This window comes from Mobula birostris, chromosome 2 (assembly GCF_030028105.1).
Source record: "Mobula birostris isolate sMobBir1 chromosome 2, sMobBir1.hap1, whole genome shotgun sequence".
Lineage (NCBI taxonomy): Eukaryota > Metazoa > Chordata > Chondrichthyes > Myliobatiformes > Myliobatidae > Mobula > Mobula birostris.
Window position 1 is genome coordinate 165,631,534 of NC_092371.1, and position 17,388 is coordinate 165,648,921.

A 17,388-nucleotide genomic window follows, 5' to 3' on the forward strand; every position below is an offset into this window, starting at 1 on the left:
GCTGACTTTGTCCGATGATTTCACCACTTTCCAAATGTGCTGTTATCACATCTTTGATAACTGATTCCAGCAGTTTCCCCACCACCGACGTTAGGCTAACCAGTCTATAATTCCCCGGTTTCTCTCTCCCTCCTTTTTTAAAAAGTGGGGTTACATTAGCCACCCTCCAATCCTCAGGAACTAGTCCAGAATCTAACGAGTTTTGAAAAATTATCACTAATGCATCCACTATTTCTTGGGCTACTTCCTTAAGCACTCTGGGATGCAGACCATCTGGCCCTGGGGATTTATCTGCCTTTAATCCCTTCAATTTACCTAACACCACTTCCCTACTAACATGTATTTCCCTCAGTTCCTCCATCTCACTGCACCCTCTGTCCCCTACTATTTCTGGAAGATTATTTATGTCCTCCTTAGTGAAGACAGAACCAAAGTAATTATTCAATTGGTCTGCCATGTCCCTGCTCCCCATAATCAATTCACCTGTTTCTGTCTGTAGGGGACCAACATTTGTCTTTACCAGTCTTTTCCTTTTTACATATCTATAAAAGCTTTTACAGTCAGTTTTTATGTTCCCTGCCAGTTTTCTCTCATAATCTTTTTTCCCCTTCCGAACTAAGCCCTTTGTCCTCCTCTGCTGAACTCTGAATTTCTCCCAGTCCTCAGGTGAGCCACTTTTTCTGGCTAATTTGTATGCTTCTTCTTTGGAATTGATACTATCCCTAATTTCTCTTGTCAGCCACGGGTGCACTACCTTTCCTTGATTTATTCTTTTGCCAAACTGGGATGAGCAATTGTTGTAGTTCATCCATGCAATCCTTAAATGCTTGCCATTGCATATCCACCGTCAATCCCTTAAGTGTCATTTGCCAGTCTATCTTAGCAAATTCACGTCTCATACCTTCAAAGTTACCCCTCTTTAAGTTCAGAACCTTTGTTTCTGAATTAACTATGTCACTCTCCATCTTAATGAAGAATTCCACCATATTATGGTCACTCTTACCCAAGGGGCCTCTCACGACAAGATTGCTAATTAACCCTTCCTCATTGCTCAAAACCCAGTCTAGAATAGCCTGCTCTCTAGTTGGTTCCTCGACATGTTGGTTCAAAAAACCATCCCGCATACATTCCAAGAAATCCTCTTCCTCAGCACCTTTACCAATTTGGTTCACCCAATCTACATGTAGATTGAAGTCACCCATTATAACTGCTGTTCCTTTATTGCACACATTTCTAATTTCCTGTTTAGTACCATCTCCAACCTCACTACTAATGTTAGGTGGCCTGTACACAACTCCCACCAGCGTTTTCTGCCCCTTAGTGTTATGCAGCTCTACCCATATCGATTCCACATCTTCCCGGCTTATGTCCTTCCTTTCTATTGCGTTAATCTCATCTTTAACCAGCAACGCCACCCCACCTCCTTTTCTTTCATGTCTATCCCTCCTGAATATTGAATATCCCTGAACGTTGAGCTCCCATCCTTGGTCACCCTGGAGCCATGTCTCTGTGATCCCAACTATGTCATAATCATTAATAACAATCTGCACGTTCAATTCATCCACCTTGTTACAAATGCTCCTTGCATTGACACACAAAGCCTTCAAGCGCTCTTTTACAACTCTCTTAGCCCTTATACAATTATGTTGAAAAGTGGCCCTTTTTGATGCTTGCCCTGGATTTCTCGGCCTGCCACTTTTACTTTTCTCCTTACTACTTTTTGCTTCTACCCTCACTTTACACCCCTCTGTCTCTCTGCACTGGTTCCCATCCCCCTGTTGTGAACTAACCTCCTCTCGCCTAGCCTCTTTAATTTGATTCCCACCCTCCCAACCATTCTAGTTTAAAGTCACCTCAGTAGCCCTCGCTAATCTCCCTGCCAGGATATTGGTCCCCCTAGGATTCAAATGCAACCCGTCCTTTTTGTACAGGTCACGCCTGCGCCAAAAGAGGTCCCAATGATCCAAAAACTTGAATCCCTGCCTCCTGCTCCAATCCCTCAGCCACGCATTTATCCTCCACCTCATCGCATTCCTACTCTCACTGTCGCGTGGCACAGGCAGTAATCCCGAGATTACTACCTTTGCGGTCCTTTTTCTCAACTCCCTTCCTAGCTCCCTATATTCTCCTTTCAGGACCTCTTCCCTTTTCCTACCTATGTCATTGGTACCTATATGTACCACGACCTCTGGCTCCTCACCCTCCCACTTCAGGATATCTTGAACACGATCAGAAATATCCCGGACCCTGGCACCAGGGAGGCAAACTACCATCCGGGTCTCTGGACTGCGTCCACAGAATCGTCTATCTGACCCCCTTACTATCGAGTCCCCTATCACGACTGCCCTCCTCTTCCTTTCCCTACCCTTCTGAGCTACAGGGCCGGACTCTGTGCCGGAGGCACGGCCACTGTCGCTTCCCCCGGGTAAGCTGTCCCCCACAACAGTACTCAAACAGGAGTACCTATTGTTAAGGGGCACAGCCACCGGGGTACTCTCTATTACCTGACTCTTCCCCTTCCCCCTCCTAACCGTGACCTACTTGTCTGCCTCCCATGGCCCCGGTGTAACCACCTGCCTGTAACTCCTCTCTATCAACTCCTCACTCTCCCTGACCAGACGAAGGTCATCGAGCTGCAGCTCCAGTTCCGTAACGCAGTCCCTTAGGAGCTGCATCTCGATGCACTTGGCGCAGATGTAGACATCCGGGAGGCTTGGAGACTCCAGGGCCTCCCACATCCGACACCGAGAACAACAAACTGCCCTCACACTCATACTGCCCCTCTCCTCAAATAACAGAAAATGAATACCAAACCTTCCTCGCCTCGCCCGTTTCCGCCTAAGCCCGTTGAGCCGAAGCCCTTAAGTCTTCACTCTGCTCCCGGCTCACTCTGCCGCCCGCAAACTATGCTGCCCGCTGTATGAGGCTCTGTTCCTTTTAAATCTGCCGCGCTGCACTGCCCGATGTCACACGCCTGCGCAGTCCCGCCTCTCTGAACGCCGTTGGAGATAAAAAAAACGAAAATTTCAAAAATGTCTTCCCCCGCACTCCCACTCCGACTCTCAGACTTCCTTCTTCCAATCAAAAGCTGTGCTGAAGCTGTGGCCTTGCAAGTAATGGGCTCCTGGATTGGCTGTGACTGGCTTCGTGGCTGCGGACTCACTTCTGTGAACTTCAATTCTGAATGTCACTTGCTTATTTTTATTGTTTGCATGATTTGTTTTTTCTGCACATTGGGTGTTTGAGGGTCTTCTTTCTTTAATGGGTTCTATTAGGTTTCTTTGTCTAGTGGCTGCCTGTAAGGAGACAAATCTCAATGTTGTATATAGTGTACATACTTTGATAATAAATGTACTTTGAACTTTATAATATTCTCTCCAGAATATCCAACATATTAATAAGACTATAACACATACGAGCAAAATTATGCCATTCAGCCCATCAAGTATGCTCCGCTATTCCATCATGGCTGATTCATTATCTGTCTGAACCCCATTCTCCTGCCTTCTCCCCATAATTTTTGATACTCTTACTAATCAATATCTTATCAACTTCTGCTTTTAATACACAATGACTGGGCCTCCACAGCCAAGTGTGAAGGTATCAAGAGGGAAGATGATGCTGATAATGAAGAAGCACAAGCTGCGAAAGGTAATCTTTACTTTGAGGGAGGGAACATCAACTCAGACCATGAGAGGTCTGTGTCAGGCATTTTCATGCCTTACAAGGCGCAGATTGGAAGTCTGTGGTGGGGCGTCACTCCTCACCTTCAGTTCACTAGGCGAACGCCTTAACCACTTGGCCACGTGCCCAACACAATGTTTACTTTAGTGTAGGGTAAAGGTGATGAAGTGGCGGAAAAGGATATATATGAAATGGTCTCATGAAGGGTCTTGGTCCGAAACATTGACTGTTTACTCTTTTCCATAGATGCTGCCTGGCCTGTGAGTTTCTCCAGTATTTTGTATGTGTTGCTCTCATGTTCATATCTATGAAATAGGTTGGCTTCCAAAAGAAATCTCCTCCAAATGATTTGTAGTCAAAAGACTGATAATGGTTTCTGTGCCACTTACTTTAACTTTCTCACGACAGCTCAGGTGCCTCGATATTGTGCACTATTGTTCTTTAGGAGAGAAAGAAGATCCATTTTACCAGTTGTAATCTGGGTGGGATTGGAGAAGAGATTCCTTACCATACATGGCAATTAAGATATTCTGTACTGCCCAGCATCTCCCAGCTTTCTTCCACATATTCCTGGATCACAGATATTTCTCCTCTTTGTTCATACAGTATTCAAATTCAAGTTCAATTGTCATGAATGCAGCCAAATGAAACAGTCGAACTCCTGAGCCCAGGGTGCAAAACACAGTACCAATAGTTGCACACAGCACAAGGCATGTATAGCACATATAATTACAATAGCAGAAAAACGTAAGTCACAAAAGGTAAACAATATCGTTCAAGTCCTTGAGTGTCATGGCCTGTAGATTAATGGTGTATGGGATGTTGTCCTAGCAGTCCTCATCACATGCTAGTGCAGCCACAGACGAACAGAATCCAGCTTGTCTTCTACCGAGTGAACACTGGAGAGCAGCACCGAAAGGAGGTACCAGCCCCCAACCCAGCACAGGCTCCTGCTCTCTCCCACACCGCCTCTGGCAACTCCTCCCTTGGGTGGCTGCAACAGGTGACCCTGTGGTATGAGGGTCTGGCCTGCCATTCTACCATGGCTGATATATTATCCCTCTCAATTCCATTCTCCCTGTAACCTTTGACGCCTTTACCTCGGCCTGAATATTTTCCTTGCTTTCACCCCTTTCCTTTGTTGCCTCCAATACTAAGATTTTCTGTCATATTCCACTTGAATGATAGATTTGTACAAGGGAATAGGCCATTTCACCCAAATAGTCCACACCAACTAGTGTACATAATTCTGTACTAACCCCATTACCCAGCACACTCTACAGCCCTCGGAGCCTACGAGATTCAAGTGTCCACCCTAGACATTCGTTAAATGCTGTCAGTGATGCAGCTTCAAACATTTTCTCCAGGTCCTGGACAATGCACTCCAGGAAATCACCACTCTCTGAGTAAAGAAGTTCTTCTCATATCTCTGAATATCTCCTCCCTATATCTCTAGTTTTATCGATAAGGAAAGTTAAGCAGCACTGTAGCATAGTGGTTAGTGTAGTACTATTACAGCACCAGCAATCTATTGGGTCAAATGGTTTAATTCTGCTCCTATGTGTTGTGCTCTTAAGGTCTAACCTGGGTTCAATTCCACTGTTGTCCGTAAAAAGAGTGTACATTCTCCCTGTGACCATTGGGTTTCCTCCCACATTCTGGCCCTACATTCCTCCGTAGAACACCTGGAGAATAAAGACACATATGTAAGGCTCCTTTTCATTGACTACAGCTCTGCCTTTAATACCATCATTCCAAATAAACTGATTCCTAAGATCCGGAACCTGGGCCTTAGCACTCAGATCTGCAGCTGGATCTTCAACTTCCTCACAGACAGGACCCAGGCTGTAAAAATAGGGGACAAGCTCTCCTCTACAATCACTCTGAGCACTGGTGCCCCACAAGGCTGTGTACTCAGCCCCCTGCTGTACTTACTGTGCACCCATGATTGTGTAGCCAAGTTTCCATCGAACTCAATATACAAGTTTGCTGATGACACCACAATTGTAAGCCATATCTCGGGTAATGATGAGTTTGAGTACAGAGAGGAAATTAAGAACCTGGTGGCATGGTGCGAAGACAATAACCTATCCCTCAACATCAGCAAGACGAAGGAATTGGTTGTTAACTTCAGAAGGAGTAGCGGACCGCACGACCCCATTTACATTGGTGGTGCGCAAGTGGAACAGGTCAAAAGCTTTAAGTTCCTCGGGGTCAATATCACAAATGACCTGACTTGGTCCAACCAAGCCCAGTCCACTGCCAAGAAGGCCCACCAGTGCCTTTACTTCCTGAGAAAGCTAAAGAAATTTGGCCTGTCCCCTAAAACCCTCACTAATTTTTATAGATGCACCATAGAAAGCATTCTTCTACGGTGCATCACAACCTGGTATGGAAGTTGTCCTGTCCAAAACCAGAAGAAGCTGCAGAGATCGTGAACACAGCCCAGCACATCACATAAACCAATCTTCCGTCCTTGGACTCACTTTACACCGCACGCTGTCAGAGCAATGCTGCCAGGATAATCAAGGACACGACCCACTCAGCCAACACACCTTTCATCCCTCCTCCCTCCGGGAGAAGGCTCAGGAGCTTGAAGATTCATACGGTCAGATTTGAAACAGCTTCTTTCCAACTGTGATAAGGCCGCTGAACGGATCCTGACCTGGATATGGGCCGTACCCTCCAAATATCCAGACCTGCCTCTCGGTTTCTTTGCACTACCTTACTTTCCCTTTTCTATTTTCTATTTATGATTTATAATTTAAATTTTTTAATATTTACTATGGATTTGTACTCCAGGGAGTGCAAAGCGCAGAATTAAATATTGCTGTGATGATTGTACATTCTAGTATCAATTGTTTGGCGACAATAAAGTATAAAGTGCATTCCAAAGACGAATGGGTTAATTAGTCACAGCCCTGAGAATCATTTTCTTGTGTGCATACTCAATAAATCCAATAACCATAACAGAATCAATGAAAGACCACATGAACAAAAGACAATACACTGTGCAAATACAAAAGAAAGAAAAAAAGAATAATGATAAATAAACAAGGAATAAATATTGAGATCATGAGATGAAGAGTACTTGAAAGTGAGCCCATTGGTTGTGGGAACTGTTCAGTGATGGGGCGAGTGAAGTTATCCCCGCTGATTCAAGAGCCTAATGGTTGAGGGGTAATAACTGTTCCTGAACCTGGTGGTGTGAGTCTCGAGGCTCCTGTACCACCTTCCTCCTGATGATAGCAGTGAGGAGAGCATGACCTAGGTGGTGGGGGTCCCTGTTATGGATGCTGCTTTCCTGTGACAACGCACCGTGTAGATATGCTCAGTGGTGGGGAGAGCTTTACTCATGAAGGACTGGGCCATATCCATTATGTTTTGTGGGATTTTCCGTTCAAGGGCATTGTTGTTTCCATGCCAAGCAGCGATGCAGCCAGTCAACATATTCTCTACCAAATACCTATAAAAGTTAGTCGAAGTTTTAGATGTCATGCCGAATCTTTGCAAACTTCTAAGGAAGTAGAGGCACTGCTGTGCTTTCTTTATGATTGTACTTCTGTGCTGGGCCCAGGACAGGTCCTCTGAAATGACAGTACCGAGGAATTTAAATTTGCTCTCCACCTCTGATGAGGAGTGGCTCATCAACCTCTGGTTTCCTCCTGGTCAATAATCAGCTCCTTGGTTTTGCTGACCTTGAGAGAGAGATTGTTGTTGTCGCACCTCTCAGCCAAATTTTTCAATCTCCCTCCTATGTGCTGATTCAACACTACCTTTGATTTGACCAATGAAGTGGTGTTGTCAGCAAACTTAAAATGGCATTGGAGCTGTGCTTAGGCTAGAGTCATAAATGTGAAGTGAATAGAGCAGGAGGCTAAACACACAGCCTTGTGCTGATGGAGATTGTGAAGGAAATGTTATTCCCAATATGAACTGACTGGGGTCTGCAAGTGAGGGAATCAAGGATCCAATTGCATAAAGAGGTATTGAGACCAAGGTCTTGAAACTTATTGATTAGCTTTGAGGGAATGATAGTATTGAATGACGAGCTGTAGTTGATAAAGAGCATCCTGATGTATACACCTTTGCTATCCAGATGTTCCACTGTTGAATGAAGAGTCAATGAAATGGCATCGGCTGTGGACCCGTTGTGCCGGTACACAAATTGGAATGGATCCAAGTCACTTCTCAGGCAGGAGTTAATGTGTTTCATCATCAACCTCTCAAAACACTCCATCACAGTGGATGTAAGTGCTACTGGACCATTGTCATTAAGGCAAGTTACCAGTACTTTTCTTAGCACCTATGTAACTGAAGACTGCTTGAAGCAGATGGGTACCTCAGACTGCCAAAGTGAGAACTAAGTATATAGATAAATATATATTGTTAAGTATATCAAAGGTAAGTTGTATTTCAGCTTTCTCTTTACAAGGGCAAACAGCTCCAATTTGAACAAGAAAGAACAAGAGGTGAAGTAGGGGTGAAAATACCCTATTACTAGATGGCCAGTGGGAAGAATCACACTCTGAAGTGCACCCATCTCTCTTCCCCAGAATCCTGCGTCACCTAAGTCTTCTTCCCGTAACATTTTCTTTGTTTGCTTCTCCTTTGTTTAGCCACGATAACTATCTCAGGACTTAATATCTACTTATTTCAGTGTCTCAGTTCCCCATTCTGCTTTGCACTTCCATTTTTGTTATAATTTAGTCATTCGATTGTAAGATAAAGCATCTTCTCTGTCTGTTTATCCATGCTCACTTTTCCTATTTCTGTATTTATCAAAAACTTAAAATTCTTCTTGGTCTGATAAGTCAACCTAAAACATTATCTCATTCATTTCTATGATTCAATTAATGTGCACGCAGCAGGTTAACTTTGCTGATATTTGGAGTGGCAAATATATGTGCACTTGGACATCAACTTGCATTATGTATATCCAAACAAGAGAGAATCTGTAGATGCTGGATATTGTGTGTTGCTTGTATATATATTTATAATGTATGCGTAAGAGTGGCCCTTAGTTCGCCATAATCATGTGTATAATAACTGAATAAGTGTGGTCTCATTACAATTAGAATAGGCTTTTAAAGGCCATTCTGATTGAAGTGACAAGACACTGTTGAGTTTCCTCTCGAACTGACATTGCCCATGTGATATGATTCCACCACAGTACAGCAGACAGGGAGTCCAGAAAGTTGACCCTGCTTTGGTAGCTGTTGCTCTACAGATACTCCCAGCATCTTGTGTTCCTATTTCAGAACTACACCATCTGTATTAGATTGCTTTAGATGCAACAGTTCAAATATTTTCTCATCATTACCTTGTAAAGTACAATTCCAATTACTTTTCTGACTGTACTCCAACTTTTACAGTAAAGTACTATATATTTATATAGTGAACTGTTCTCTTAAATCCTTTTTGCAGGCCAGTTTTTTAAAACATATTTCTTATTTGTTATTTAGAGATGAGGCACAGAACAGATCCCACCAAGCTGCATCACCCAGCACCACCAATTTACCCCTAGCCTAATCACAGGACAATTTGCAATGACCAATTAATCTACTAACTGGTACAGCTTTGGACTGTAGGGGAAAACTGGAGCACATGGAAGAAACACGCATGCACACAGGAAGAGCATACACACTTTCTTATTAGAGGCCTCTGTAACTGAACTCCAAACTCCGATGTCCCAGGTTGTAATAGCATCGTGCTAACCTCCAGCTACTGCAGCTCCCGATGATTATCCCTGTGGACTATCTTACCTTTCTTCCTTAAAGATTCATTGCAGTTATTTTCCTTCTTGCTTGATTTCTGATTTATTTAATAATCTAGTTGGAATTATGCTTGTTTTGTCTGCTTTTCTATTTAAGCTGGATGTTCTGTATTATTCCTTTAGGAGTTTCCTGTTGTTTTCCTAGTATAGCTCTTTTAGAAACAAATTATTTAATAAAATCTGTAATTTTTTGAAGTTTATTTCTAAATTACATGATACGTAAGAAATAGAAGAAAGCAGAAGTTAATAAATGAAAGAAAACATCATATGCTGATGCTGTGAGAGAAGGTTTAAATTGATTTAGCAGGGGAAGAGCATTCAGAGTGGATGTTCAGATGGAGAGGTACAAGTACCTGTAGGAGGAAAAAGTCAGTGAGTTATTAAGTCCTGTGGACTCAACAAGTGAGTGTGAACATTCATGGAATTCAAAGTACATTGCATTTAATTTAACGTAAGGAGTATGACCAGTAAGGAACTCAAAGCTTTAACTACCACAAGGTTCTACAATATTGCTTCCATTGTTGAGACATGATTAATGTTCAGGCAGGACGGGCAATTGAGTATCTCAGTGTCTGGAGTTTTCAGGCGAAACAGATTGAGAAATAACAAGGTTGCGGGGGGGGGTGTTGAGATATTTGCACTGTTAGTCAAAGATTGCATTGTTTCAGTATTAAGGAAGGATATCCTGAGGGCTTCTCAAATGAAGCCATTTGAGTATAGATTAGGAATAAAAAGGGAGTCATAACTTTGCTGAAGTGTTTTACAGACTTTCTAACAGTCAACAGGAGACAGAGGAGCAGATGTCACAGAGATGCAATAAAAGTAATACTGCTGTATTTCAATTGCCCAATTAATTGTAAGTGCCTCAGTGTTAAAGGTTCTGAGGTGTGTCCAGAACCTTTTGATGCAGTTTGTAGATAGATAAACAAGGGAAGGAGCATTATACTTATACTTTATACTTTATTGTCGCCAAACAATTGGTACTAGAACGTACAATTATCACAGCGATATTTGATTCTGCGCTTCCCACTCCCTGGATTACAAATATTAAATATTAAAAATAGTAAAAATTTGTAAATATTAAAAATTTAAATTGTAAATCATACATAGAAAATAGAAAAATGGAAAGTAAGGTAGTGCAAAAAAACCGAGAGGCAGGTCCAGATATTTGGAGGGTACGGCCCAGATCCGGGTTAGGATCCGTCCAGCAGTCTTGTCACAGTTGGAAAGAAGCTGTTCCCAAATCTGGCCGTACGAGTCTTCAAGCTCCTGAGCCTTCTCCCGGAGGGAAGAGGGACGAAAAGTGTGTTGGCTGGGTGGGTCGTGTCCTTGATTATCCTGGCAGCACTGCTCTGACAGCGTGCAGTGTAAAGTGATTCCAAGGACGGAAGATTGGGTTGTGTGATGTGCTGCGCCGTGTTCACTATCTTCTGCAGCTTCTTTCGGTCTTGAACAGGACAACTTCCATACCAGGTTGTGATGCACCCGAGAAGAATGCTTTCTATAGTGCATCTATAAAATTAGTGAGGGTTTTAGGGGACAGGCCAAATTTCTTTAGTTTTCTCAGGAAGTAAAGGCGCTGGTGGGCCTTCTTGGCAGTGGACTCTGCTTGGTTGGACCAAGTCAGGTCATTTGTGATATTGACCCCAAGGAACTTAAAGCTTTTGACCTGTTCCACTTGTGCACCACCGATGTAAATTGGGTCGTGCGGTCCGCTACTCCTTCTGAAGTCAACAACCAATTCCTTCGTCTTGCTGACGTTGAGGGATAGGTTATTGGCTTCGCACCATGCCACCAGGTTCTTAATTTCCTCTCTGTACTCAAACTCATCATTACCTGAGATACAGCCTACAATTGTTGTGTCATCAGCAAACTTATATATTGAGTTTGATGGAAACTTGGCTACACAATCATGGGTGTACAGTGAGTACAGCAGGGGGCTGAGTACACAGCCTTGTGGGGCACCGGTGCTCAGAGTGATTGTAGAGGAGAGCTTGTCCCCTATTTTTACAGCCTGGGTCCTGTCTGTGAGGAAGTTGAAGATCCAGTTGCAGATCTGGTGCTAAGGCCCAGGTTCCAGAGCTTAGGAATCAGTTTATTTGGAATGATGGTATTAAAGGCAAAGCTGTAGTCAATGAAAAGGAGCCTTATGTATGCATCTTTATTCTCCAGGTGTTCTAAGGAGGAATGTAGGGCCAGAGAGATGGCATCTGCTGTTGACCTGTTGCTCCGGTAGGCGAATTGCAAAGCGTCGAGGTTGACCGGTAGGCTGTGGTTGATGTGTGCCATAACCAATCTCTCGAAGCACTTCATAGCAATTGATCTCAGAGCCACAGGTCGATAGTCATTCAGGCATGTCACCTTGCTCTTCTTCGGCACTGGGATTATAGTTGCCTTCTTAAAACACGAGGGGATCTTAGACTGAAGCAAGGAGCAGTTGAAGATGTCAGCAAACACTCCAGCTGGAGTGGACTGGACTATATCGAGCGGGAATGATCCGGTCAAATGAAGGGAGTATCAGTAGGGAACATCTTGGAGCTAGTATGGTTTAAAGTGGTTATGGAAAAGGATAAGAATGGACCATTAATGACATAGATAGGGGTAAGGCTGATTTCACTACCATAAGGGTGGGCCTTACAAAGGTGGTTTGGGAGTGTCTACTTGAGGGTAAGGCTACATCTGCACAGTGGGAAGCATTAAAAGGAGAAATAGCAAGAGTTCAAGACCAATATGTTCCTGTAAATTTAAAAGCCATGGTAATGGCATTGAATATTGAGGTAGATTTTCTCTTTTTGGAGATAGTCATTGCTTGACATTTTTGTGAATGTGAATGTTACTTGCCACTTAAAAGTCCATACCTGAATGTTAGCTATATCTTGCTGTATGCATTATGGACTGCTTCATTTGTTGAGATCAGTTGAATTGAATATTGTGCATTAATCAGTAAACATTTCTGCTTCTGAATTTATGATATTCTATTTACCATCACCAAATCTCATACCATCAATAACCTGAAGGTCACCTTTGAATCATTCGTTTGTTAAGTGCCATGTCATACAACATGGGAGATCATGGTCTTTCCATGACCATGATTATTCTTGGCAAATTTTTCTGCACAAGTGATTTGCCATTGCCTTCTTCTGAGGACTGGCTTTACAAGATTGGTGACCCCAGCCATTATCAATAGTCTTCAGAGGTTGTCTGCCTGGTGTCAGTGGTTGCATAAGCATCACTTGTGATATGCTCCAGCCTCCAGCTGCTCATGCAACCATCCACCACTTGCTCCCATGGCTTCATGTAACCCTGATCAGGGGGGCTACACCTTGCCCAGGGGTAACCTGCAGGCTGCAGGCTAGAGCACGAAAGGAGCATCGTACACCTAATTTGTTAGAGATGTGTCTCCAGCCTGCCACCCTACACCACTGACAACAAGGTCAAATACATAACTATCTTGACTCCAACATCAACAGTAGGTTCAATTCTGGTTATTCAAGAACTCATCATTTACATCTTGACACTCCAAATCCCTACTAACAATCAACCGGACACAAGTCAGGAATGTGACAGATACTCTCCCCTTCCCTGAATGACACTTTGCTCATATTATTTTGAGACTGTATTGTGCTTTATCGTAACTATATGTTCTGCAATTTGTACCTTGGTCCCAGAGGAACGTTTCATTTAGCTGTATACATGTATATTGTTGAATGACAATTAACCTGAACTTGAACTTGAGTACAGCTCCAACAACTCTCAAGAACTTCACCATTATTCAAGACCAAGCAGACCACATGAGTGACACTGTCTAACATCCTAAACATTCATTCATTACCAATGCAACTGAAACTGTTGGGCTGTGAATTCTACAATGTGGTAATGTCTTGGGGCTGGGACTTGCTGATTGAGGACCCTGGATGAAGACCCCAAACTGCAGCCCTTGAAATCTTACAAGATCTAGGATCAATGTAGCGGAAATCCAGGGCTACCTCTTATGCTTGTACATCACTATGCTAACCCCTCTGGTGACTCTGTACTGCCAGTGGAACAGGACATATGATTATGATGCAGCATAACATATGTTACGATGCAGCAGCATGAAACATTGTTTGGTATGAGTCTATAAGTACACAAAAGCAAAGATTTCAGAAGGTAAACTAGAAGGAACTGCTTGATGTTGAGTCAGTTGAGGAACAATTGGATCGATTTCAAGGCAACAAAACATAGTGCAGGAAATGTTCATACCCAAGGTCAGGAGAAGTAATAAAAATAGATCAACTACATGGAAGAATAAAGATATACATAAAAAATTATTGAAGAAAAGACAGCTATATAAGGAATACAGAAAAAAATAGTAACGACATTCACCATGGGGCATATGAAAATATGAAAGCTATAGTTGTTGTTGCGTGAATGAAATCACCGGAGAGAGTTACTGGTAAATACAAAGCAGCTTCTTTATTCGATAAAACAAGGTACAGCAAGCATCATACAGAGACGCTTTCGGTGGAAAGGTCTGCTGGCCCAATGTGGGGCTTGATATTTATTTGCTAAACACAAAGGACAATTTCATATTTACAAAAAGTATAGACAATGCTTTCTTTTGAAGCTACAGGCAAACTTCACACCTTCTGGTTCACATCCATCCCACAGATGCCAGCATCTTCTGTGGACTGGGATTCACAGCTTTTAGGAAATGCATTGTTCCAAATTAAATCCACAATACATTGTCAAGGAACAGAAGACTGGTAGCCAAAGCCATTTGCTAAATGTAGATGACCTAATCCCAAAAATCACTCTAACAATAGTCAAGAGGGGAATTTGGATTGCCAGGAGGTAGGTTGAGAAGGGTATTGCTGATAATGCTATAATTGACCACAAGAGATTTTTTTCAATACTTTAGTAGTAAGAGAAAAGTAAAGGAGGAAGTTAAGTGTATTAGGAATAATAGTGAAGTGTTAAATTACACAGAGAAGGACATAGCAGATACTCTTAACTCATATTTTGCCAAAGTATTCACCTATGAAGATGTTAGCAATATGCCAGTAAGTGTAGAGTCAGTGTAAGATTGTTTTAAGTGACTTAAGAGATTTTAGAAAGTGAAGTCCTGCTTCAGCTAAAAGGCTAAAAGTTAATAAATCTCCAGGGCCAGACAAGGGTACTTAAAGAGGTCTGTGATTATATATACAAATCCCAAACGTGTATTTTTCAAAAGTAATTGAAGACTGGTGAAATCCCTTCGGGCTGGAAATGGGCTAATGTTGTTCCGGTATACAAAAAGGGTGACTGCACTGATAACTATATCATGATAACTATAGATCAGTAAGCATAACGTGTATTGTAGGTAAGGTAATGAAAACAATAATAAAAAATGAGTTGGAAAAGCAGCTGATAAGAACAAGCATGTTAGATGAAAGCCAGCATGGGTTCAGAAAGGGGAAATCATGTTTTATTACTATGCTGGAGTTGTGTGAAGAGGCAACCAAAATTTATGACAACAATAGAGCAGTTGATATCATTTACAGTACTTGGCCTTTCAGAAGGCTTTTGACAAGGTACCCCACAAGAGGTTAATAATTAAATTACAGGAGGTATGGATTCAGGGTAAGGTGTGCAAATGGGTGCAGAATTGTCTCAAAAGCAGAAAACAAGTTATGATGAGAGGATCATTTTCACACCTAGAAGATATTAAAAGTGGGGTTCCACGGGGATCAGTTTTGGGAGTGCTGCTCTTTTTAATTTATATTAATGATCTGGATAAACACATAACAAATAAACTAGTAAAGTTTGCTGATAACACAAAATTAGCAGTATGGGCTGATAACATTCAGGCAGCAGAATCAATACAATTAGATCTAAACAAAATCCAGATATGGGCAGATAAATGGCAGATGAAACTTAAATAAAGTAAATATAAAGTATTACAGTTAGGAAGTAGAAACATTAGATATAGATATACAAAGGAGGAGGGTCTTGAATTAGACAGTGCACTGTTTGAGATGGATTTGGGCATCCTAGTAGACTCACTATCAACACCTAGACAATGCACAGGAACGATTAGAAAGACTAATAGAATGTTGGGCTATATAATGCGCTCAGTGGAGTTCAAGTTAGAGAGGTTCTCCTTAAGCTTTTTAATGCTCTTGTGAGGCCACACCTTCAGGACTGTGTACAATTTTGGTCTCCATATTGTATGAGGGATGAAAAGGCACTGGAGAGTGTTCAGAGAAGAGTGACGATACTCATTCCAGGTCTATGAAGAATGACTGAAAAAATTAAATCTGTTTTGCCTAAGTAGACATAGAATGAGAGGACACATGATAGAAGTGTTCAAATTCATTAAAGGTTTAAGTAAGGTGGACACCAGCTGCTACTTCAAAATTAATCCATCATCAAGTACAGAAGTGAAGACTGGTTAAAGATAGATTTAAGACTAACATTAGGAAGCACAGCAAATTGTGGACACATGGAATAAACTATCTAGTTGTTTAGTTGAGAGTAGTACCCTACTCTCAGTGACATCAGCGCCAGATTCCAGAGCGAAGGTTCCTGTGTTCAAATCCAGCCGGGCCGTTCCCAGGCACTCTTTCCATCCGTGCCAGGTTGAGTGTCGAGCTCGCAACTCGGCCTCGTAAAAAACACAACTGCGCTGTGAGGATGTGGGGGACCACTCACAGAATCTTTCCTCCAAGACAACCACTTGAAAAGTGGTCGCCAAGGCTCTGGCAGAGTATGGCACAAAAAAAAAGTACCTTAGAGACTTTCAATTCTAAACTTGATAGTTATTCCAACACACTATGTGAACAGGAATTTGGCAAGTTGGACCAAATGGCCTGTTCTTGTCAAAAACTTTCTAATGTTCTACGTCAGACTGTGAGTTGAATGAAGAAGGAGACTTTGGTCTGAGAAGTGGACTGGGTGAAGGGAGGAAAAGGTGGTCAGACAGCACCATCCACCCAGAGCCCAACACCCCACCCAATCAACAGATCAGCATTCAAGTTGGGACATCTGGTTCATTGTGGAATTAGAATTGGTTTATTATTGTCACATGCACTAAGATATAGCAAAAAAGTTTGTCTTGCATTCGGGTCATGCAGATCAATTCATAACACAGTGCATTGAGGTAAAACAAGAGTCAAATTCAAAATAACGTATAACAGCTACAGAAATGTGCAGACAACAGGAATTCTGCAGATGCTGGAAATTCAAGCAATACACATCAAAGTTGCTGGTGAACACAGCAGGCCAGGCAGCATCTCTAGGAAGAGGTACAGTCGACGTTTCAGGCCGAGACCCTTCGTCCTGACCCTTCGTTATGAAAGGTGGCCTTCTCACCCCGACTCACGTAGCTGTCAGCAGAGTTGGCTAACAAATCAGGTTTGTATACGAGGCCAGTGAGAAGGTTGCATATGTCTGAGGACTTTGCTGAGGTGAGTTGGCATGACAAGCAACAAAAAACAACATTCAACAATTATAAAGAATTAAATAAAAAATCAAATTAGAGTACAGATATGGAAATAAAATGTGCATAAATTCATAAATACCAGCATATATTTACAATGTAAACAGTATTATAAAAAGTGGTTAAAATATTTACACAGCACAGTGACAAGGGCAATAAAGTTCAAAGTAAATATATTATCAAAGTATGTATATGTCACCTTATACAACCATGAGATTCCTTTTCTTATAGGCATACTTAATAAATCCAATAACCATAATAGAATCAACGAAAGACTGCATCAACCAGTGTGCAAAGGACAACAGTGCGAATACAAAAAGGAAAAATAATATTAATAAATAAGTAAGCAAAAACATCAAGAACATGAGATGAAGAGTCCTTGAAAGTGACTCTTTATAATTGTTGAAAGTGAGTCCATAGGTTGTGGGAACATTTCAATGTAATGGGCAAGTGAAGCTGAGTGAAGTTA